The 23,239-nt window shown below is 39.2% G+C and overlaps 2 pseudogenes; both read right to left on the minus strand.

Moving 5' to 3' along the window:
* Positions 1-8,110: 8,110 nt before the first annotated feature.
* LOC133704546 (uncharacterized) overlaps positions 8,111-23,239 on the minus strand; it is a 44,822-nt pseudogene continuing 29,693 nt past the window's right edge.
* LOC133681224 (small nucleolar RNA R71) lies at positions 22,755-22,865 on the minus strand (annotated as a pseudogene).

Here is a 23,239-nt window from a genome sequence, read left to right on the forward strand (position 1 = left end):
AGGAAGTGGGCGCATGAACAGTGGGCGGCGCGTGGACCCACGCGCCATCGCCAATGGAGACCAAAAATCAGTGGATCGGGAACGTCTTCTTCTTCCCTATCTTTCCCCGCCGGCGGTGAGAGAACCACCGTTACCTGCAAAAGGAAAAAAAAACAAAAAAAAAACACACAAACACAACAAATGGCAGTTGATTTTATTTTTCTTAGATCCGGTTCCTTCGGGTCTGTCACGGTTAGATCTGCTGTTCTTCCCTTATTCCGGTGAAGGATCTGGCGGCAACGAGGAGTGCTAGAGGCTAGTGGCCGGAGATGGGTTACTAGCGGTGTCCTCGGTGATGCTGGGTTCGCTGGCCTGTGGGTGGCTGCCGTTTGCGATTCTGCCGGCGTTCGGCGTGCTGGCCACTGGTTCAGGAGGAAAGAGCTGAGGGAGGCTGCGGCTGAGGAGAGATGAGGCTGTTGTGTTGTGGGTCTGGCTGCTGTCGTCTACTGGCTGCTGGAGCTGGGACAGCGGAGATGAGGAGAATCGACCGGTTGTGTTTTTGGCCGAAGGAGAGGAGAAGAAGATAGGGGGTAACGGCTGGGGAAGAGGAGTGACCGGGAGAGAGATGGCCGGGCTGTTTTGGGAAAAAAATGGAGGCTTGTGCAGGCGGCTGAAGAGGGAAACCAAAAAACATGGGGGGCGGCTGCTGTCAAGGATGGAGAAGAGAGTGATGGTTTTAGGGTTTTTGTATTTTTTATGATGTTGTCAAAATTGCCCCCCTCAGGTTTTGAGTTAAAGGTTGCTATTTATAGGCAGATTATTTTTCGGGCTTCAAAATTGGTCCCTCAAGTTTTGTGTTTGGCCCCTTAATTTTAATCAATTCATTTGGTAAAAATTAAATTGAGTCTCTTAAAATTCCGATTTTTCAATTAAGTCTAAATTAAGCTCCCAAACTTAATTTTCACCAATTAAGCCCTCCAATTAATTTTGACCCGCTTAAAGTATAATTAAGTCCTTGCACTTAATTAACTCCTTCAATTGGACCTAAATTAATTTTTAAACATAATTAAAATTCAATTTGGCCCATGATTAAATCAAATTGGCCCATTAAAAATTTAATTATGTCATTGGACTTAATTTTTATGCAAACTCGTCCAATACTCATTTAGTTTGACCTTTGAATTTGCATTTTTCTATTTTGGGGCATAACAGCGTGCACTTGGGCCTTGAAATTCTTCCGAAAATTGCAGCTTGATTTTCTCCTATTTTTGCAGCCTTTATTTTATTTTATTTTTTTGATTTTTTTGGAAAAAAAACAAATTTTAGGGAATCACCCAAAATTGGATGATGACAGTTGCCCCCCTCTTTACAATTCTTACGGTAGAAAGTCTCGTAAGAGGCTTTAGATAGTAAGTATTGTAAAGAAGAAAAACAAGGATGAGATATGATTGACTCATCTTGTTGAGGAATAATGAATCCTCTTGAGGGTTAGAAAGCGCACTCGAAAAGAGGTAGGGTTAGAAAGACACACTACCTAAAAGGTTAGGACTCAAAGGAGCTCTTAAAAAGAGGCAGGGTTGGACAATGCACTACCTAAGAGGTGAGGCTCTAAGGCGCACTCAAAGGGAGGTAGAGTTGGAAAACACACTACCTAAGAGGTAAGGGCTCTAAAGCGCACTAAAAAAAGAGGCAGGGTTGGAAAACACACTACCTAAGGTGGTTAATGGCTCTAAGGCGCACTAAAAGGAGGTATGGTTGGAAAACACATTACCTAAGGTGGTCGGTGGCTTGAAGGCGCACTAAAAAGGGGTAGAGTTGGAAAACGCACTACCTAAGATGGTTGAAGGCTCTAAGGCGCACTCAAAAAGAGGTATGGTTAGAAAACACACTACCTAAGGTGGTTGGTCGCTTGAAGGCACACTAAAAGGAGGTACGGTTGGAAGACACGCTACCTAAGGTGTGATGGCTTAAAAGCACATTAAAAAGGAGGTATGGTTAGAAAACACACTACCTAAGGTGTGAGGGCTCGAAGGCCTACTCTTAAGGAAGATAGACAGGGCTAGAAAGCATACTATCTAAATGGTAAGGGCTTAACAGCCCACTCAAAAGGAAGTAGGGTTAGAGAACACACTACCTAAGAGGTGAGAGCTCGAAAGCCCATTCAAAAGAGGAGGTAGGGTTAGAGAACACGCTACCTAAGAGGTGAGGGCTCGGAAGCCCATTCACAAGAGGAGGCAGGGTTAGAAAAACACACTACCTAAGAGGTAAGGGCTCTAAGGCGCACTAAAAAGAGGTATGGTTAGAAAACATGCTACCTAAGGTGTGATGGCTCGAAGGCACATTAAAAAGGAGGTATGGTTTGAAAAACACACTACCTAAGGTGTGATGGCTCGAAGGCACATTAAAAAGGAGGTACGGTTGGAAGACACGCTACCAAAGGTGTGATGGCTCGGAGGCACATTAAAAAGGAGGTATGGTTGGAAGACACGCTACCTAAGGTGTGATGGCTCGGAGGCACATTAAAAAGGAGGTATGGTTAGAAAACACACTACCTAAGGTGGTTAATGGCTCTAAGGCGCACTAAAGAAGGAGGTATGGTTGGAAAACACACTACCTAAGGTGTGAGGGCTCGGAGGCACACTAAAGAAGAGGCAGGGTTGGAAAACACACTACCTAAGAGGTAAGGGCTCTAAGGCGCACTAAAGGAAGATAGACAGGGCTAGAAAGCATACTATCTAAATGGTAAGGGCTTAACAGCCCACTCAAAAGGAAGTAGGGTTAGAGAACACACTACCTAAGAGGTGAGAGCTCGAAAACCCATTCAAAAGAGGAGGTAGGGTTAGAGAACACGCTACCTAAGAGGTGAGGGCTCGAAAGCCCATTCACAAGAGGAGGCAGGGTTAGAAAAACACACTACCTAAGAGGTAAGGGCTCCAAGGCGCACTAAAAAGAGGTATGGTTAGAAAACACGCTACCTAAGGTGTGATGGCTCGAAGGCACATTAAAAAGGAGGTATGGTTTGGAAAGCACACTACCTAAGGTGTGATGGCTCTAAGGCGCACTAAAAAGAGGTAGGGTTGAAAAACACACTACCTAAGAGGTAAGGGCTCTAAGGCGCACTAAAAGGAGGTATGGTTGGGAAACACACTACCTAAGCTGGTGAATGGCTCTAAGGCACACTAAAAGGATGTATGGTTGGGAAAACACGCTACCTAAGGTGTGATGGCTCGAAGGCACATTCAAAAGAGGAGGTAGGGTTAGAGAACACGCTACCTAAGAGGTGAGGGCTCGAAAGCCCAGTCGAAAAAGGAGGTAGGGTTAGAGAACACGCTACCTAAGAGGTGAGGGCTCGAAAGCCCACTCGAAAACAGAGGCAAGGTTAGAAAACACACTACCTAAGGTGTGAGGGCTCGAAAGCCCACTAAAAAAGGAGGTATGGTTGGAAAACACACTACCTAAGATGTAAGGGCTCAAAAGCCCACGAAAAAGGAGGTAAGGTTGGAAGACACACTACCTAAGGTGTGAGGGCTCGAAAGCCCACTAAAAAGGAGGTATGGTTGCAAAACACACTACCTAAGATGTGAGGGCTCGAAAGCCCACTAAAAAAGGAGGTAAGGTTCGAAAACACGCTACCTAAGATGTGAGGGCTCGAAAGCCCACTTAGAAATGGAGGCAAGGTTAGAAAACACACTACCTAAGGTGTGAGGGCACGAAGGCACATTAAAAAGGAGGTATGGTTGGAAAACACACTACCTAAGGTGTTTGTTGACTCTAAGGCGCACCAAAAAGGAGGCAGGGTTGGAAAACACGCTACCTAAGGTGGTTGATGGCTCTAAGGCACACTAAAAGGAAGAAGGAGGTAGGGTTAAAGAACACACTACCTAAGGTATGAGGGCTCGAAGGCCCACTCAAAAAAAGGAAGTAGATAGGGCTAGGAAGCATACTATCAAAGATATGAGGACTCGAAAGCCCACTCAAAAATGGAGTAGGGTTAGAAAACACACTACCTAAAGTGGTTGGTGGCTCTAAGGCGCACTAAAGAAGAGGCAGGGTTGGAAAACACACTACCTAAGGTGTGATGGCTCGAAAGCCCATTAAAAAGGAGGTAAGGTTGGAAAAGACGCTACCTAAGATGTGATGGCTCGGAGGCACATTAAAAAGGAGGTATGGTTGGAAGACACGCTACATAAGGTGTGATGGCTCGGAGGCACATTAAAAAGGAGGTATGGTTAGAAAACACACTACCTCAGGTGGTTAATGGCTCTAAGGCACACTAAAGAAGGAGGTATGGTTGGAAAACACACTACCTAAGGTGTGAGGGCTCGGAGGCACACTAAAGAAGAGGTATGGTTGGAAAACACACTACCTAAGATGTGAGGGCTCGAAAGCCCACTAAAAAGGAGGCAAGGTTAGAAAACACACTACCTAAGATGTGAGGGCTCGAAAGCCCACTCAAAAATGGAGGCATGTTAGAAAACACACTACCTAAAATGTGAGGGCACGAAGGCCCACTCGAAAATGGAGGCGGATAGGGCTAGAAAGCATACTATCTAAAATGTGAGGGCTCGAAAGCCCACTAAAAAGGAGGTAGAGTTAGAAAACACACTACCTAAGGTGTAAGGGCTCGAAGGCCCACTCGAAAAAAGGAGGTAGGGTTAAAGAACACTACCTAAGGTGTGAGGGCTCGAAGGCCCACTCAAAAAGAGGTGATTGTGAGACACTAATCTGTCAAGATGAAGGTTATGCATCATGATCAATATGCATGTATACTTACCTGAGAAATATAGGTCCCCTTTTCTTCATGGAGTTTTCCTTTCCTCAAAAGTTTGAGTCTCTGATAATAAGCTTCGATGGCTCTTTTTGCTCTTGCTTACTCGAGTCATCTCTTGTGATATTGACCCCTGGGAAAGACTTGATATCATCATACTTCTTTGTCCTCCGCCCCTTTATCTCAAGAGTTGCCAATTTTGCCCAACATTTTTCCTAGAAAGGGAAAAGGGAATCATGGAGCCGACTCTACCAGATGTTTTTTATTGCCCTCCAGCTTGATCATGCCCCCAAGTATGCAAATCAGGTTTGGGGATGAGGCTATATGAATAAGGTTTGACATGGAGTTGTTTTCATGTAGAATTTTTGGAATTTCAAAGCTATTCCACAAACAGAAATCATTTTGATGTTTGTTCAAAGCAAACTCATTCTGAAGAAAATCAAGTGATTCCTATTGAGAGGTTTTCAGATGTGATGAAAACTTTTTATTTTGATTTTGGTGAAAAATACGAAGTGACATTTGGATGGTCACAAAAGGTTGAAATTTCAATTTAAGGGTTATTGAGAACCGTCTTTCGACGAAAATGTGAAGAGTGACATCTGGTCGGTCACGAAAGGTTGAAATATCAATTTGAGGGTTATTGAGAACCGTCTTTAAAGCATTCATTTTATTTGCATGAATAATGATTTTGCGTCGCATGAGAAAGCACTGCCTACCGATCCAAATTGCTTGCCTTTGATCAGAAAGGGCTTGATTAGGCACGTAACGTAGGCTTGGGCTCTTGGCTATGAAGAAAAGGATATTTGTAGGCTCAAAAGGTGTTTAAGGGACTTTAAGACTAAGGATCACTAGTGCTTATATCCCAAACTCTTTTGTTCATACATTTCTGGACCTTGGATTTGATTTGTAAAATGGTCCACGGTGCCCCCCCAGTGTTGGGCTTGGGCTCTTTCTCTTTGTTTTTGTTTTCTTCATTTGATTTTGCGCATCATTGCATTGGCTTTTTTTTTTTTCTCAAAATTTTTGCATCCTTTGGATTTTTCTTTAGGCCCCCCAGCTTTGTACGGACACCTTCGATTGATTGAGAATTTTCTTTTATGCCCTCCAGTATTGTTCGGGCACTTTCAATCGTTGAGGTTTTTCATGCCCCCAAGAGTTATTTGGGCACTTTCAATCATTGAGGATTTTTTTGGCACTTGCCCCCCAGTGTAGGGTGTGATCCTAGCCAAGGTTATTTCAAGAAAAATGCATTGGGCTCAAAAGGGGACTTCAAAGGATATATTTCAGCCTTGTGAAAGGATTATCAAAGATGGCCTTTCTTCATCTCAAATGCATGCAATTAGGATCGATAAGTCTTGCGTTCATGCGAGTATGCAGAGTGATTTCTTATTATTCATGCAGCCAAAACTCAGCTTTAGAGTCACATCATTGTGTTTTTTTTTCTGGGTTTTCTAGGTGTATGGTTACCTCTCTAAGGAATCACCTGAATTTCTGTCTTTTGTACTAAACTTTGAATTTCCAAAAATCCTTGTGAAAACATGCATGGTTTTGGAAGAAAGGGAAAAACACCAAAGAATTCTTGGTGCGATGGTTTTGTAAGTACAAAGGTGTGCTCAATATGTTATTTGCATGAACACACAAAAAAAGAAAACACCTGCTTTTATTCACAGGAAAGGCTCATTTGACAGAGAAAGTCTTGTGGCATTTTGAGCCAAATTACCGACAAAAACTGGAATAGGTTAAAACAAAAATCAAGGAGTTTTTTTTTGCAAGCATGATCAAGCAGGGGTATACAAGAACTAGCTCGCCATTTTGCGGTGCAATTCCCCTTCGGATTGTGTTGAGGCTTCTGACCATGTTTGCCCCCCAGTTTCTTTGGGTTAAGTTGTTGTTGGGGTTTGAACCAAGATGATAGGTCAGTTGGAAGGAACTTCCCTATGGTCATTTCTCAGTATTTGCTCGAGTAAGCTAGAGGCGAGTCAAGCTTTTGTTCAGAGACTCCAACTCTTTTTGAAAATGGGTGCTGCGGAGAGCACGTTCTTTATCTCCAATGTTTTCTTGCTTAAAATTAGGTGTTGTAGCCTCGGAGGGGACCCACCTTTTATTCTGGTGCATGCATGAGAAAATGTATGAACATGCAATCTATATGATGAACTTGCCCTTCGAGGGGTGACATATGATCGTCACTTTTGTATAATGAAACAAGAATATTGATTCTTGCCCAAACTCTACAATGAAAATTTTCGGAGTGACGATCATTCTGTCACCCACAAGTCTTGAATTCAAGATGTTTCAAGAAGGGTTCGTCCCAATGCAGATAAATGATAGCACATACAACCTAAAGACAGGTTCTATTCATCATGTGAACATGGGTAGGTTTTCTACCTGGTCTTAAAAGGGTCTATGAACTGCCCAGTGACCACCTCATGCGAAGGCGGTATAGGGGTTTACAAGGAATGGTCAGGGCACCCTGTAACCGCCATTACCGAGTAAACACTCAGCTCATAGTTGAATGTTTCACAAATCTGAACCCCGACTAAAAGTCATGAGGCAGACCGCTACTCCCCACCTAGCTTAGAGGCTTGTGTGTGCTTTCAAAAATAAATACAAGTGATGCATGAAACAATTCTAAAAATGCATGGATAAAATAAAACAAGACAAAAATGGCAAAATTTAAACACATCAAATACACAAAGCTTAGTCCAATGTTGTTAGAAACAATACCTTCCCAGTGGAGTCGCCATTCTGTCGCACGTCGGAAAACACCCCGCGCGCAGCGTCGCCCCGTCCTGGTGATGGCGGTTTTTGCTCTCTCTGTTATTTGGAATTGATTTTGTTTGGAGTCGCCACCTAGTATTTAATTGAGGGTTACTAGGAAACCCAAGTTGACTGGTCTTGTCAGAGATTCGCGGGTAAGGGACTGATTGTGTTTAGGGAAGGTATTAGCACCCCTAACGCACCCTACCTAAGGTAAGCTGCTTCGTGGCTGTGATGTGTTAAAGAAGTTTTAAAAACTTTGTCTTTTCATCGGATTTTAGAAACACAACTTCCGTACAAGTTTGTACTTCTACACCGTGATCCAATCAAAATATTAAATCTTCTTTATTCTTTTGTCGTCTCATTGAGATCCCTGAAATAAATACAAATATGCATTTTTGTTCTTTTGTTTTTTCTTTTTTTCTTTTTTTTTAATTCAATAACATAATAATAAAAGAAATACAAGCACAAACACACATTTTTTTATTATATTATATTTTTTCTTTTTTTTCTTTTTCTTTTTTTTTTTTACATCCACAATACAAATTATAAAATTCAAAAATAAATAAAAATTACACCAAATAATTCCAAATTTACAAAACAGTACTAAAAGCTCCAGAAATTGCAAGGGAACCACCGAAACTGCAGGAATTCACGCCGCAGGAATGCTGGTGGCGCGTGTTCCAACGCGCCGCCGTCACTGGCGGCGCGTGGGTTCACACGCCGTGAGGAAAACAGCCGGCCGGAACTGGCTTCTTCTCCTCCGCAACGCCGGCGACGCCGTAACCTGCAAAACAACGAAGAAACGCAACACAGGCAGTTGATTTTAGATTTGTTTTTTCTTCACACCCACTGATTGTGCATCAAAAGTATCATTAAGTCTCTTATTTTACATATGTATTTATTATTTTTATTTGAGTTTTTTATAATAATTGATGTGCTTTTTAGTAATGAAGTTTCTTTTAATGTCTCGATAGGTTTTTGGAGCTTAAATGATTTATTTTAGAAAATTCAACGTCAGAATTCGGAACAAAGAATTGAAGAGAAATTTAGTTGAAGATTGAAGCAAATCTTGGTTCAAATAAGTGCTCCAAATTTACCCCAAAAATCAATTCTAGTCCAATTCTAGAAAAGAATATCATATGATCTATTTCAAGCCCAAACATGCCTTATGTTGTGTGCAAACTTCAACCATCAAACACTCAAGGTTTTAATGTCAATCTTAGACCAAATAATATGTACATTTGTATCCTTATTTGATGCTTAAATTCAGCCCCAAATCAGCCCCAAATCAGCCCCCAAATCAGCCCAAACACAATTCATGATCCTACATGTCCACACAATAAATAACATTTGATTTATTTGGGTAATTCATTGATCCAAGAGGGCAAGCACATGGATGGAAAGCTGGAGGGGACATTGTAACATTATTTTGGGTCAAAAGAAGAAAGAGACAACTCATAAAGGAGGAAGAAAAACGTGCACCAAAGTGTTCTCCAAGCTGGCCTGGTTTAATTTTCCAGAACACCTTTCGGTGTTTTGTCCATACCTTTTGACTCAGATGTCCAAATGAGCTGTTCTTTAATGATCTGGAAAGATAACAGAATGGCCTATAAATATGTCTCTAATAGCCATCTCCGGGAGAGGCTTCTAAAAGGGTCGAATTGCTGTCCAAAGTTAGAGTCAGATTTGTGTCCGAATTTTTACTGAAATTGTGTTGTGTTCTTCTTTATAGATTTCAGTTCTTTAGCTTGTAAAACTCATTATTTCAGTTTGATTCAAGTCATTTTATGTTTATTAAAGTGTTATTATATATAATCATGGTTGGCTAATCTTCTTCTTGGATCCAAATCAAGGATGATGGTGGTTGAGGTGAGTTCTTTAAGATATGAATGAATCTTAATGTCTATCTTTTCATTTTCTTCATGAATGTTTATTATTGCAAAGAAATTTTAGAAATCATTTAGGTAATGTTATAATCTTGAATTTTTATGCACAAACCTTAGTTTTGGTATAGAGATTGCTTGATTCAATGTCTTACTTAATATGAAAATACTTGTTCATTCTTAAGCAATAATCAATTATCATCTTTTTAAACTTCATTGTAATATCTTCCGATCTAATATCACCATCGTTGATATTAGGTTGAGTTATCTTATATATGTTGAAGGAATCACCAATACATCACCATTAAAATTGATTTGGACCAAGACTTACTTTTTCTTGTCATTTAAAATCTATTTACACTTTTTCATCTTTGAAAACAAATCCATCAATCATTTTCAACCAAGTTATTGTTAATTTAATTTCTCTTGAGTTTTGTTTTGTTACCTAGCTTAATTTCCAGATCTAGCTCTTTGTGGATATGACCTCGATCTTACCGAGTTAATTGCTACATCGCACACTCGTGCACTTGCGAGTTAAAACAAGCCGAACATAAAAAGCGGTCAAGCACCCACAGCCGTCGTTCATCACCGTTGAAGCTACGGTGGAGATGGCTGCTTCGCTGATGGTCTTCACTCCAGTCGGCGGTGGCAGTCTGGGATGGCTGCTTCACTGGCGGTGCTTCGCCAGTTGAAGAGGCAGGCTGGACAGGCATTCGGCAGTTGTAGGAGGCCGGATCTGCAGATCGAAGGAGGGGCGTCGCCGCTGGGCTGAAGAAAGGAGTCAATCGCTCGGCCGTCGCGGGAGGCTGGATGGCGCCGAAGGAGATGACGGAGGCCGCTAGATGCAGTGGAAATCGGTTGAGATAAGGGGAAGACGCCGCTGCTGATGGCGAAGACCGGCTGAGAGGAGAGTAAAAGAGGCTGCCTCTTGCCGGTTGTGGGGTGAAGATTGAGAGAAGATGAGGAGCTGGAGTGGGTTCCTTGGCCGGCGAGAAGAAGGAAGATTATGTCAGTTTTTGGGAGAGAACCAGCTGCGGGTTGAAAGGAGGAAGGAAATTTTTAATCAGGTGGGAGGCGGCGGCTTCCCTTGAAAAAATGGGTTTAGGGTTAGGTTTTTTTGTATATTTTTTTTAAGTTGTCAAAATTGCCCCCCTCTTTAGCTGAAAATGAAGGCTATTTATAGGCAAAATAGTTTTTTCGGGTTTCAAAATTGGTCCCTCAAGTTTTGTGTTTGGCCCCTGATTTTAATCAATTCACTTGGTAAAAATTAAATTGGGTCTCTTAAAATTCTGATTTTTCAATTAAGTCCAAATTAAGCTCCCAAACTTAATTTTCACCAATTAAGCCCTCCAATTAATTTTGACCCGCTTAAAGTATAATTAAGTCCTTGCACTTAATTAACTCCTTCAATTGGACCTAAATTAATTCTTAAACATAATTAAAATTCAATTTGGCCCATGATTAAATCAAATTGGCCCATTAAAAATTTAATTATGTCATTGGACTTAATTTTTATGCAAATTCGTCCGATACTCATTTACTTTGACCTTTGAATTTGTATTTTTCTATTTTTGGGCATAACAGCATATACTTGGGCCTTTAAATTCTTCCAAAAATTGCAGCTTGATTGGAGAAGAGATTCAAAGAAGAGAGAAAGAGCAAAGAATTGCACCAATATACACAGATATCAGTTATTATGAGAAACTGAAAGAACCGACTTAAGTCACGGAGTACCGTTATCCGCCTTTTGACCGGGGTGAGAGAAACTAGCAAAATGAAACACAAAACAATGTGAGAAAACAAATCAATCTTTATATAGAGGATCACTCAATTCAATCGAGTCATTTTCAACTGAAAAATTATCAAAGTAGACTTTCAAACGATGTCCATTTACCTTGAAAACATTGTCATTCTTTGAATTCTCGATATCACAGGCCCCATATGGATACACATGTTTCACAATGAAAGGACCACTCCATCTTGATTTTAGTTTTCCAGGAAATAAATGGAGTCGAGAATTATAAAGCAAAACTTTTTGACCAACATTGAATGTTTTTCTCAATATTTTCTTGTCATGCAACTCTTTGATTCTTGCTTTATGAATTCTTGAATTTTCATATGCATCATTTCTTATTTCCTCAAGCTCATTTATTTGTAATTTTCACAGTTGACCAGCATCATCAAGGTTTGAATTAAAAGCTTTAATAGCCCAATAAGCTTTATGTTCAAGTTCCACAGGCAAGTGACAAGGTTTTCCATAGACTAGTCTATAAGGTGACATACCTAATGATGTTTTATAAGCAGTTCGATAAGCCCAAAGTGCATCATTAAGTCTTAAAGACCAGTCTTTCCTATTAGGGTTCACTGTTTTCTCCAAGATTTGTTTGATCTCCCTATTAGCAAGCTCTACCTGTCCACTAGTCTAAGGGTGATAAGGGGTGGCAACTTTGTGAGTGATTCCATATTTCTTCATTAAAGACTCAAATGGCTTGTTGCAGAAATGTGTTCCACCATCACTTATCATGGCTCGAGGGATTCCAAATCGACTCAAAATATTTTCTTTCAAGAATTTTATCACTGTTTTGTGATCATTGTTTCGACTTGGAATTGCCTCTATCCATTTTGAAACATAATCTACTGCGACTAATATGTACACGAAACCAAACGATGAAGGAAATGGACCCATGAAATCTATACCCCAACAGTCAAAGATCTTAATGACAATTTTCATAAATCTTACAAAATGCATGGGAGTCCTTGAACATGGTGGGCCAGTAAAATCCGCATTGTAAGATTTTTGCAGTTGTCTTTCTTGATGAGAAATGGCCCCCACATGCCTCAGAATGACAAAATTTAATGACATTACTTACCTCATTGTCAGGAATGCATCTTCGAAATATTTGATCAGAACAATATTTGAATAATTCATCAATCTCAATTTCACTGGAAGTGGTTTGAAATTGATCATGAACTAATTTTTCAGTAAAGTCCACTTCCTGTAAATCATTATCATCTCCAGGTTGCTTGCAAATGTTGAAAATATTCATCTCCAATGTCATGTTTCCAAAAGATAGCTTCATCAGTCCATTCCTACAATTAATCAATGCATTAGAAGTTGCAAGAAATGGACGCCCTAAAATAACAAGAAATGAATTACATGCTTCAACAGGTTGTGTGTCCAAGACAATAAAATCCATAGGATAAATGAATTTATCGACTTGTACTAACACATCTTCAACTATTCCTCTAGGCACTTTTACAGATCTATCGGCAAGTAAAAGAGTTACAGAAGTTGGTTTTAACTTACCTAGATTGAGACTTTGGAAAACTGAATATGGAAGTAAATTCACACTAGCTTCAAGATCAAGTAAGGCTTTTTCAATTTTATGTTCTCCAATAAAGCAAGAAATTGTAGGACAACCAGGGTCTTTATATTTCAATGCATTATTGTTCTGAAGAATGGCACTTACTTGTTCGGCTAAAAAGGCTTTCTTTTTCACATTCAGTTTTCTCTTCACAGTGCACAGATCTTTCAAAAATTTAGCATAAGAAGGAACCTGTTTGATAGCATCCAGCAAAGGTATATTGATCCTTACCTGTTTGAAAGTTTCAAAGATTTTAGAGTTGTGATTGACTTTCCTTTGTTTAGTCATGGCATGAGGAAATGGAAGTGCTGACAGAGAATCAGTCTTTTCTTTGCAATGATCAGATTCAACCCCTTCCTTACCCTCAGAGATTGATTCATCATCATTCTCACAAGGTTCAAGAGTGGGTTTTTCAATAACCTTACCACTGCGAAGAGTGATGACTGATTTGACGTGATCCATGTGTTGGCTTCCCGAACTACCTGCATTCAAATTGTATTGCTCCTTTGGATTTTGTTGTGGTTGAGAAGGAAACTTACCTTTCTCTTGGAAACGGAGAACAGATGTCAATTTTGCAAGAGTATCTTTAAAATCTGTCATGCTTTGAGCAAGTTGAGTGTTAATTGCCTCTTGCTTTTCCATAAATACATGTAATGTTTCTTCAAGATTTCTTCTAGGAGGTGGAGCATAAGGAGGTGCATATCCATGAGAATTTTGGAAATTATGATGTGCTTGAAATGGTGGCTGTGAAGTTTGAGCATTATTATTCTCACTCTTCCAACTGAAATTTGGATGATTTCTCCAACCAGGGTTATATGTTTGCGAATATGGGTTATGATTGGGCCTTTGAAAACTGTTTAATGCATGGGCTTGTTCATGGAGACATTCTTTAAAAGAAGGTAAGGTTGGACAGTCATTGGTTGAATGTTCGTTGGTTTCACAAATTTGACATGCAATGTCTTGAACAGATTTTAATTGACCACTCTTTTTCAATTCTAGTGCTTCGACTTTTTTAGCTAAAGATGCAAACTTGGCTTGGAGGTCATGATCTTTCTTAAGGTTGTACATAACCCCCACTAGATGTATGAGGCTGGGTTTTACTTGGTGCCTCATAAGTACCTGTGGTGTCCCAATTTTGTGCATTTTCAGCTAGTAAATCTAAGTACTCCATTGTTTCGTTAGGGTCTTTATCTTCAAAAGTTCCATTGCACATCAATTCAACCATTTGCCTATCTCTCGAAGTTAACCCTTCATAAAAATGTGAAACTAATCTCCATGTTTCAAAACCATGATGGGGGCAAGTATTAAGGAAGTCTCGATACCTATCCCAACATTGATAAAATGTTTCTCCTGGTTTTTGAGAGAAAGTAATGATTTGTCTTTTGAAAGAGTTTGTTCTGTGGGATGGAAAAAACTTCTTTAAAAATTGTTGTTGCATTTCATCCCAAGCACGAATGGATCCAGGTCTCAAATTTTATAGCCATGTTTTAGCTTTATCTTTTAATGAAAAAGGAAAAAGCTTCAATCTAATGGTGTTCATGCTACAATTCGAGTCATTATAGGTGTTGCAAACCTCCTCAAATTCCCTTAAATGCAAGTATGGATTTTCTAAATCTAAGCCATGAAAAGATGGTAAAAGTTGAATAATGTCGGTCTTAAAATTAAAATGAGATGCATCAGGAGGAAAAACTATGCATGAGGGTGCACTTGTTCTTGTGGGATTCATGTGGTCTCTAAGAGTTCTAACCCGAATATTCTCATTATTCTCATTATAAAGCGATTGGTTATCTTCTTCAGCCATATTTTTTGAAAATGATGAGGATATCCTACACAGTCTACCACTTAATGTACGTGACCACACTCTCATGCACGTGTAAGAAGAAAATAAAAACAAAGAGAAACAAAACAAAAGTAACAAAGTTAGATACAAGAAAAGAGAAAAGAGAAAATAAAGTAAATACTATAATTTGTACAAGAATTTACCTCCCCGACAACGGCGCCAAAAAACTTGACATGACCAAAAGATTGATGTCTTTTCCCAAGTGCAGGAGTGTCGAAGTAATAAATAACCCGGCAAGACCGGGGTCGAACCACAGGGAGGTTACTTGTATAAATTATAGATAACAATAATACTACAACAATAGTAACAATAACAATAACAATAATAATAATAATAATAATAATGATAACAATAATAGTGAAGAAGAACAGGAAGAAGTTGATGAGAACTTTGAGATGAAAGATTAACGTAAGGATTAAACAATGATAACAACAAATATCAAGGTTAGAGGATCCACTAATGGTACATCAAACAAGTATATTATAAACTCTTATTATTCAATTGGAAACCACGCACAAAGGAGGTTCCAATCGGATTATAAATTGTTAACTTGATTACATTAGTTATCTTATTCGAATAATGCTAATACTTGTAAATGTTGTCAGGCATTCATGATTATAACTTATGTTAACAACAAATCAAGTTCCTTTCATAGCTCAGGTGTCGGTTATACCATACAGTATGGGCTATGAAAGTGCCAAGTATTTGTTGTACCAAATGTTATACAACATAAATCTAGATTAACCATTTAACAAGCAAAGTATTATAAGTGAACAAGATAGCAAATATAAAGCATGTTAGTATCCAACATTAAGGTCCATGTTAAGTTTATATTATACTTATTCTTACACCATTAGTGTACCCTTTTCACCTTGACATAATAAACTTAGTTAAACATAATGAAAGAAAGAAACATAAATAAACAAGGAAAGGAAATGAAAAGCATAAGCAAGAGATTAATTATAAGCAAAACTTAAGCATTACAAAATATAAAGAGAGAAAGCAAGAGCATGATCTTGATCTGAACACCAAGATGCCTCAATACATGGCAAATGCCTCCTTTTATAGGCCAAAATTCGGAACTATTGATTTGTTGACTAATTGATGAGTGGGTGGCCACATCTTGACTTGGTGACAATTCTTATCTTCTTGTCTGCCAAAAACGTCATTGATGACGTCATAATTTGAACAAACTTGAATCATGAAAGTTCTAGGAAATTGTCTCATCTTTCTAGGGTAAAAATCTGAGATCATTTGGACTTCTAGAACTCGAGATATGGGCTGAACACTGAACAGTGTCTGGGCTGCAGGATAGATTCGGACTTCTTCTTTGTTGCTACAATTTGGACTTGAAAATGACCTTGTTAAATCTTAGGCTCCACATGAAAGTTGTAGGCCTATGTCTTAGCTTTCCATCCATATAAAATTGACCTCAATCCAAGATCTACAGCTTCAGATATGACCCAATTACCGAACTGTGTTCCAGTTTGGACTGCACCAGCATCTCTTTAAAACTGGAAATATCTTCATCAAGCATGAAAAGGATAGGAAATGTAGCACGGGAGCATATTCTAGTTCAAGAGGATAAGTGGGGCAAACAAATGGAAACAAGAGCTCAAAGAAGTCTACAATGTAAAGGGGGGACCTATGTTTCCAAAATAGATAACAAAACATGCATGCTATATTATCATAACACTAACCTAGCAGGAAAGGTGTGATGAAAGACAAAATAGCTCCAAGGTTTTGGGAATCGCTGAGGTACAAAATCTCAGGTCAACAGAATTATGAAAAAGAAAATGAACCAGCACAACTTCATTCCTCGAGGTAAGATGATTTCTTTTGAAGTTTAAAATGGGTAAGTCACTTGATATCGAGACCATTTTATAGAAAAAGCATGGAGTTTTTCTAAAAATCTTAAAACAGGCAGGTCATCCGATATAGAGACCATTTCCTAAAAAAACATGGATTTTTTTCTAAAATCTTTACAATGGGCAAGCCTCTATATATTCAGACCCCTTTCTAAAAACCTTTTCACTTACATCTGGGTAGGTCACCCATCATAATGAGACCATCATCTTTCATCTGGGTAGGTCACCCATCACAATAAGACCATCATCTTCCATCTAGGTAGGTCACCCATCACAATGAGACCATCATGTTTTTGGGTAGGTCACCCATCATAATGAGACCATCTTGCATTTAGGTAGGTCACCCATCACAACGAGATCATATTTTTTTTCCACTAAGGTAGATCACCCATCACAATGAGACCATTATTTTTCTAGGTAGACCACCTATCATAATAAGACCATCATTGTTTTTCTTTCTCTAGGTAGGCCTCCCTAACCTAAGCAATTAAGCCCGAAGGGGTGTTTTAACACCTAATATGTAAACACCCAAGAGAAAATATAGGTGTGTATATATATATATATATATATATATATAAATTGATGGTGCAGTTTTCGCTGTCGATTTCATGATCGGCAGCGACGCAATTTTCGCTGCCGATCTCAGTTTTCGCTACCGATTTCATGATCGGCAGTTTTCGCTGCCGATTCCTGCATCGGCAGTGACGCAGTTTTCGCTACCGATTTCTGCATCCGTAGTGACGCAGTTACTGTTAAAAAAAATTAAAATTAAATTAATTAACTTAAAGAGCTGGTAGAGAGGGGTAAAACCGGTTTTAGATAAACCAAAACAAGGATAAGAACACATCTAAACCAACCCCCAAACAACCCACCTCATTTCATGGGGAGTATAAGTACAAGGAGGAGAGAGAGAGGATGATCCATCCTCTTCCCAGAACAGCAACTGCATGTCATTCTTCCCTTCCTCTTTCACAACAGAAACCTATACCAAACCAATATATAGTGCTTTGTGAACGTGTGAGGGTAAGATGAGACCTTGAGAGAAGACTGGACAGCAGCCTAGAGGAAAGGAAGAAGAGGGCTGGAAAACGTGAGAGCAAGAAGAAGGAGGAGAACCAGCAGGAGAAGAGAAAGAATAGTGTCAAACCTTCCTCAACTTAGTTAGATTCGAAAGGTATGGGTCATGAAACTCCCTTCCTCTTCCCTTTAAGACCAAAAAACGAAAATGAAGAAGAAAAACCCTAAGGAAATTGACCTAAGACCTAAGCTAGCTGTGAAGGAAATTGAAATTAACTAGGAGAACAAGGAAACTGAAATGAAATGAAGCCAATTTCAGAACATCTAACAAAGAAATATGAATAAAATGGAAATAACAAATCATGGTAGAGGGCTGACTTTAACTAGGGGGTTGGCCAGCATAAAATGTGTGTGTTCTGCTGGAATTTATTGAAAGATTATATGGTGAAATTGATGGTTTTCAATGTGTGTGTTTTGCTGGGATTTTGTTGAAGGATTAGGTGCAGAAATTGATGGTTTCAATGTGTGTATTCTGCTGGAACTTAGTGATAGTGTATATGCTAGGGTTGTTAAAACATGTGTGGTGTGTGTGTTCATGCCGAATTGTGTGTTGTGCAACGAAACTCTGATTCGTTGTCGAAACTGTGTCAGCTGCAGCGAGTTAGCATTCGCTGCCGAAACTGAGTCTTCTGCAGCGAACTAGCATTCGCTGTCGAATTGGGTGTTGTGCAGCGAAACTCTGATTCGTTGCGGAAATTGTGATGGCTGCAGCGAAATTGTGATTCAGTGCTAAATTGTGTGTTGTGCAACGAAACTCTGATCCGCTGCCGAAACGGTGCCAGCTGCAGCGAATTTGTGATTCGCTGCCGAAACTGAGTCTTCTGCAGCGAACTAGCATACACTGCCGAATTGTGTGTTGTGCAGCGAAACTCTGATTCGCTGCCGAAACTGTGTCAGCTGCAGCGAGTTAGCATTCGCTGCCGAAACTGAGTCTTCTGCAGCGAACTAGCATTCGCTGTCGAATTGGGTGTTGTGTAGCGAAACTCTGATTTGCTGCCAAAATTGTGATGGCTGCAGCAAAATTGTGATTCACTGCCGAATTGTGTGTTGTGCAACGAAACTCTGATCCGCTGCCGAAACTGTGTCAGCTGCAGCGAATTTGTGATTCGCTGCCGAAACTGAGTCTTCTGCAGCGAACTAGCATACACTGCCGAATTGTGTGTTGTGCAGCGAAACTCTGATTCGCTGCCGAAACTGTGTCAGCTGCAGCAAGTTAGCATTCGCTGCCGAAACTGAGTCTTCTGCAGCGAACTAGCATTCGCTGCCGAATTCGGTGTTGTGCAGCGAAACTCTGATTCGTTGCCAAAACCATGATGGCTGCAGCGAAATTGTGATTCACTGCCGAATTGTGTGTTGTGCAGCGAAGCTCTGATCTGCTGCCGAAACCGTGTCAGCTGCAACGAATTTGTGATTCGCTGCCAAAACTGAGTCTTCTGCAGCGAACTAGCATACGCTGCCGAATTGTGTGTTGTGCAGCGAAACTCTGATTTGCTGCCGAAACTATGTCAGCCGTAGCGAATTAGCATTTGCTGCCGAAACTGAGTCTTCTGCAGCGAACTAGCATTCGCTGCCGAATTGTGTGTTGTGCAGCGAAACTCTGATTCGCTGCCGAAACCGTAATGGCTACAGTGAAATTGTGATTCGCTGCCGAATTGTGTGTTATGCAGCGAAACTCTGATTCGCTGCCGAAACCGTGATAGCAGCGAAATTGTGATTTGCTGCCGAAACTGTGGCGCCAACAACGAAACAGTTTTTGCTGCTGAACTAGCTGTCGGCAGCGAAATAGTTTTCGCTGCCGAACTAGCTGCCTGCACCGAAACAGTTTTCGCTGCCGAATTGGGTAGCCTGCAGCGAACAAGTTTTCACTGCCGATTTCTAAAATAAGCCTCCTAGGCAAAAATGACTTAAATGCTAGTAACAATTTCATAGTATGATGGTGTAAAATGTGGAACACTTGAATGTGAACATATGAACTTTTGAAATAAGTGTGGTGACGAATGTGATTCAAAAATATAAATGTGCTGATTTATGACCGTTGATGTCTTAGGTGGTGCGGTCGGGATTGGACCATCGTCAAGACAAGAACAACCCACAGGTGGAGCAGGTAGGTGACTTGCACCTTCCTTTTTTTTCATACGCTGATTAATGAAATACTTTAACATGATTATTACCATATTGTGTTAGAACTGATATTAGAATGTCGAACGCTTAAATGTTGACAAATGGTTGATTAGCTTCGGCTAATGGCATCCGAATGGATGGCCGGGACAAAGAATGATTAGCTTCAGCTAATGGCATCTGAAGGGATGGCCGGGACAAATGAATGATTAGCTTCGGCTAATGGCATCCAAATGGATGGCCGGGACAAATGAATAATTAGCTTTGGCTAATGGCATCCGAATGGATGGTCGGGACAAAGAATGATTAGCTTCGGCTAATGGCATCTGAAGGGATGGCCGGGACAAATCAATGATTAGCTTCGGCTAATGGCATCCTAATGGATGGCTGGGACAAATGAATGCTTAGCTTCGGCTAATGGCATCCGAAGGGATGGCCGGGGGTGAGTGAATGGTTAACCTCAGCAAATAATGCCTTAAGAGGATAACCGGGTTTAAGATTATGGTTGATTGTAAAAATTGGTGCATTTATATACACTACAAGCTGTTTATACCCAGTACATGAAGAAATTATAAATGACAATGCTTCACTTAACTGCCAGACTGTTTAGCTACCATTATTATTATTTAGTAATTACATTCTCTTAAATGTTTTGTACTGCTACAGGGACGTCACACCCACGAGATGTCTAGGGAACCCGATACACGGGGACCTACTTTTGCAAGGGATCATGTAGATGCATTCTAAATCACAATTGTATTTTGTATTAATCAATGTACTGAATGTATAACTTTTATTAGATCTTTTTTGTTTAAATTTGTAATGGCTATTAGTACGATAGGAATGCAAACTCATGTCTATGTGTGTATATTTTTTAACATGAACTTTTAATCATGTGATTAGTACTTAAAAGTGCATTTTTATCAAGGTTTTATATCATCATTTTGCACTTAAAGTATCAATAACTCCTTAACTAAAGCATGTTTTATAATAACATATAAAATTATATAAGATACCTTTAATGTATGGTAAATGTTCATCTTAAATGCAGGCCTATCAAATAAATGAAAGAATTGATTGATGAGTTGAAGTACTGAAATTGAAAGGACAAAAAGATAGCCAAAGAGATGCTGGTGCAGTCCAAACTGGAACACAGTTTGGTAATTGGGTCATATCTGGAGCTGTAGATCTTGAATTTAGGTCCATTTTATATGGATGAAAAGCTAAGACATAGGCCTACAACTTTCATGTGGAGCCTAAGATTTAACAAGGCCGTTTTCAAGTCCAAATTGTAGCAACAAAGAAGAAGTCTGAATCTGTCCTGCAGCCCAAACACTGTTCAGTGTTCAGCCCATATCTCGAGTTCTAGAAGTTCAAATGATCTCAAATTTTTACCCTAGAAAGATGAGACAATTTCCTAGAACTTTCATGATTTAAGTTTGTTCAAATTATGATGTCATCAATGACGTGTTTGGCAGACAAGAAGATAAGAATTGTCACCAAGTCAAGATGTGGCCACCAAATCATCAATTAGTCAACAAATCAATAGTTCCGAATTTTGGCCTATAAAAGGAGGCATTTGCCATGTATTGAGGCATCTTGGTGTTCAGATCAAGATCATGCTCTTGTTTTCTCTCTTTATATTTTGTAATGCTTAAGTTTTGCTTATAATTAATCTCTTGCGTATGCTTTTCATTTCCTTTCCTTGTTTATTTATGTTTCTTTCTTTCATTATGTTTAACTAAGTTTATTATGTCAAGGTGAAAAGGGTACACTAATGGTGTAAGAATAAGTATAATACAAACTTAACATGGACCTTAATGTTGGATACTAACATGCTTTATATTTGCTATCTTGTTCACTTATAATACTTTGCTTGTTAAATGCTTAATCTAGATTTATGTTGTATAACATTTGGTACAACAAATACTTGGCACTTTCATAGCCCATACTGTATGGTATAACCGACACCTGAGCTATGAAAGGAACTTGATTTGTTGTTAACATAAGTTATAATCATGAATGCCTGACAACATTTACAAGTATTAGCATTATTCAAATAAGATAACTAATGTAATCATGTTAACAATTTATAATCCGATTGGAACCTCCTTTGTGTGTGGTTTCCAGTTGAATAATAAGAGTTTATAATATACTTGTTTGATGTACCATTAGTGGATCCTCTAACCTTGGTATTTGTTGTTATCATTGTTTAATCCTTACGTTAATCTTTCATCTCAAAGTTCTCATCAACTTCTTCCTGTTCTTCTTCACTATTATTGTTATCACTATTATTATTATTATTATTATTATTATTATTATTATTATTATTATTGTTACTATTGTTGTAGTATTATTGTTATCTATAATTTATACAAGTAACCTCCCTGTGGTTCGACCCCGGTCTTGCCGGGTTATTTATTACTTCGACACTCCTGCACTTGGAAAAAGACATCAATCTTTTTGTCATGTCAAGTTTTTTGGCGCCGTTGCCGGGGAGGTAAATTCTTGTACAAATTATAGTATTTACTTTATTTTCTCTTTTCTCTTTTCTCTTTTCTTGTATCTAACTTTGTTACTTTTGTTTTGTTTCTCTTTGTTTTTATTTTCTTCTTACACGTGCATGAGAATGTGGTCACGTACATTAAGTGGTAGACTGTGTAGGATATCCTCATCATTTTCAGAAAATATGGCTGAAGAAGATAACCAATCGCTTCATAATGAGAATAATGAGAATATTCGGGTTAGAACTCTTAGAGACCACATGAATCCCACAAGAACAAATGCACCCTCATGCATAGTTTTTCCTCCTGATGCATCTCATTTTAATTTTAAGACCGACATTATTCAACTTTTACCATCTTTTCATGGCTTAGATTTAGAAAATCCATACTTGCATTTAAGGGAATTTGAGGAGGTTTGCAACACCTATAATGACTCGAATTGTAGCATGAACACCATTAGATTGAAGCTTTTTCCTTTTTCATTAAAAGATAAAGCTAAAACATGGCTACAAAATTTGAGACCTGGATCCATTCGTGCTTGGGATGAAATGCAACAACAATTTTTAAAGAAGTTTTTTCCATCCCACAGAACAAACTCTTTCAAAAGACAAATCATTACTTTCTCTCAAAAACCAGGAGAAACATTTTATCAATGTTGGGATAGGTATCGAGACTTCCTTAATACTTGCCCTCATCATGGTTTTGAAACATGGAGATTAGTTTCACATTTTTATGAAGGGTTAACTCCGAGAGATAGGAAAATGGTTGAATTGATGTGCAATGGAACTTTTGAGGATAAAGACCCTAATGAAACAATGGAGTACTTAGATTTACTAGCTGAAAATGCACAAAATTGGGACACCACAGGTACTTATGAGGCACCAAGTAAAACTCAACCTCATACATCTAGTGGGGGTTATGTACAACCTTAGGGAAGATCATGACCTCCAAGCCAAGTTTGCATCTTTACCTAAAAAAGTCGAAGCACTAGAATTGAAAAAGAGTGGTCAATTAAAATCTGTTCAAGACATTGCATGTCAAATCTGTGAAACCAACGAACATTCAACCAATGACTGT

The sequence above is a fragment of the Populus nigra genome, chromosome 1, assembly GCF_951802175.1.
Source record: "Populus nigra chromosome 1, ddPopNigr1.1, whole genome shotgun sequence".
NCBI lineage: Eukaryota > Viridiplantae > Streptophyta > Magnoliopsida > Malpighiales > Salicaceae > Populus > Populus nigra.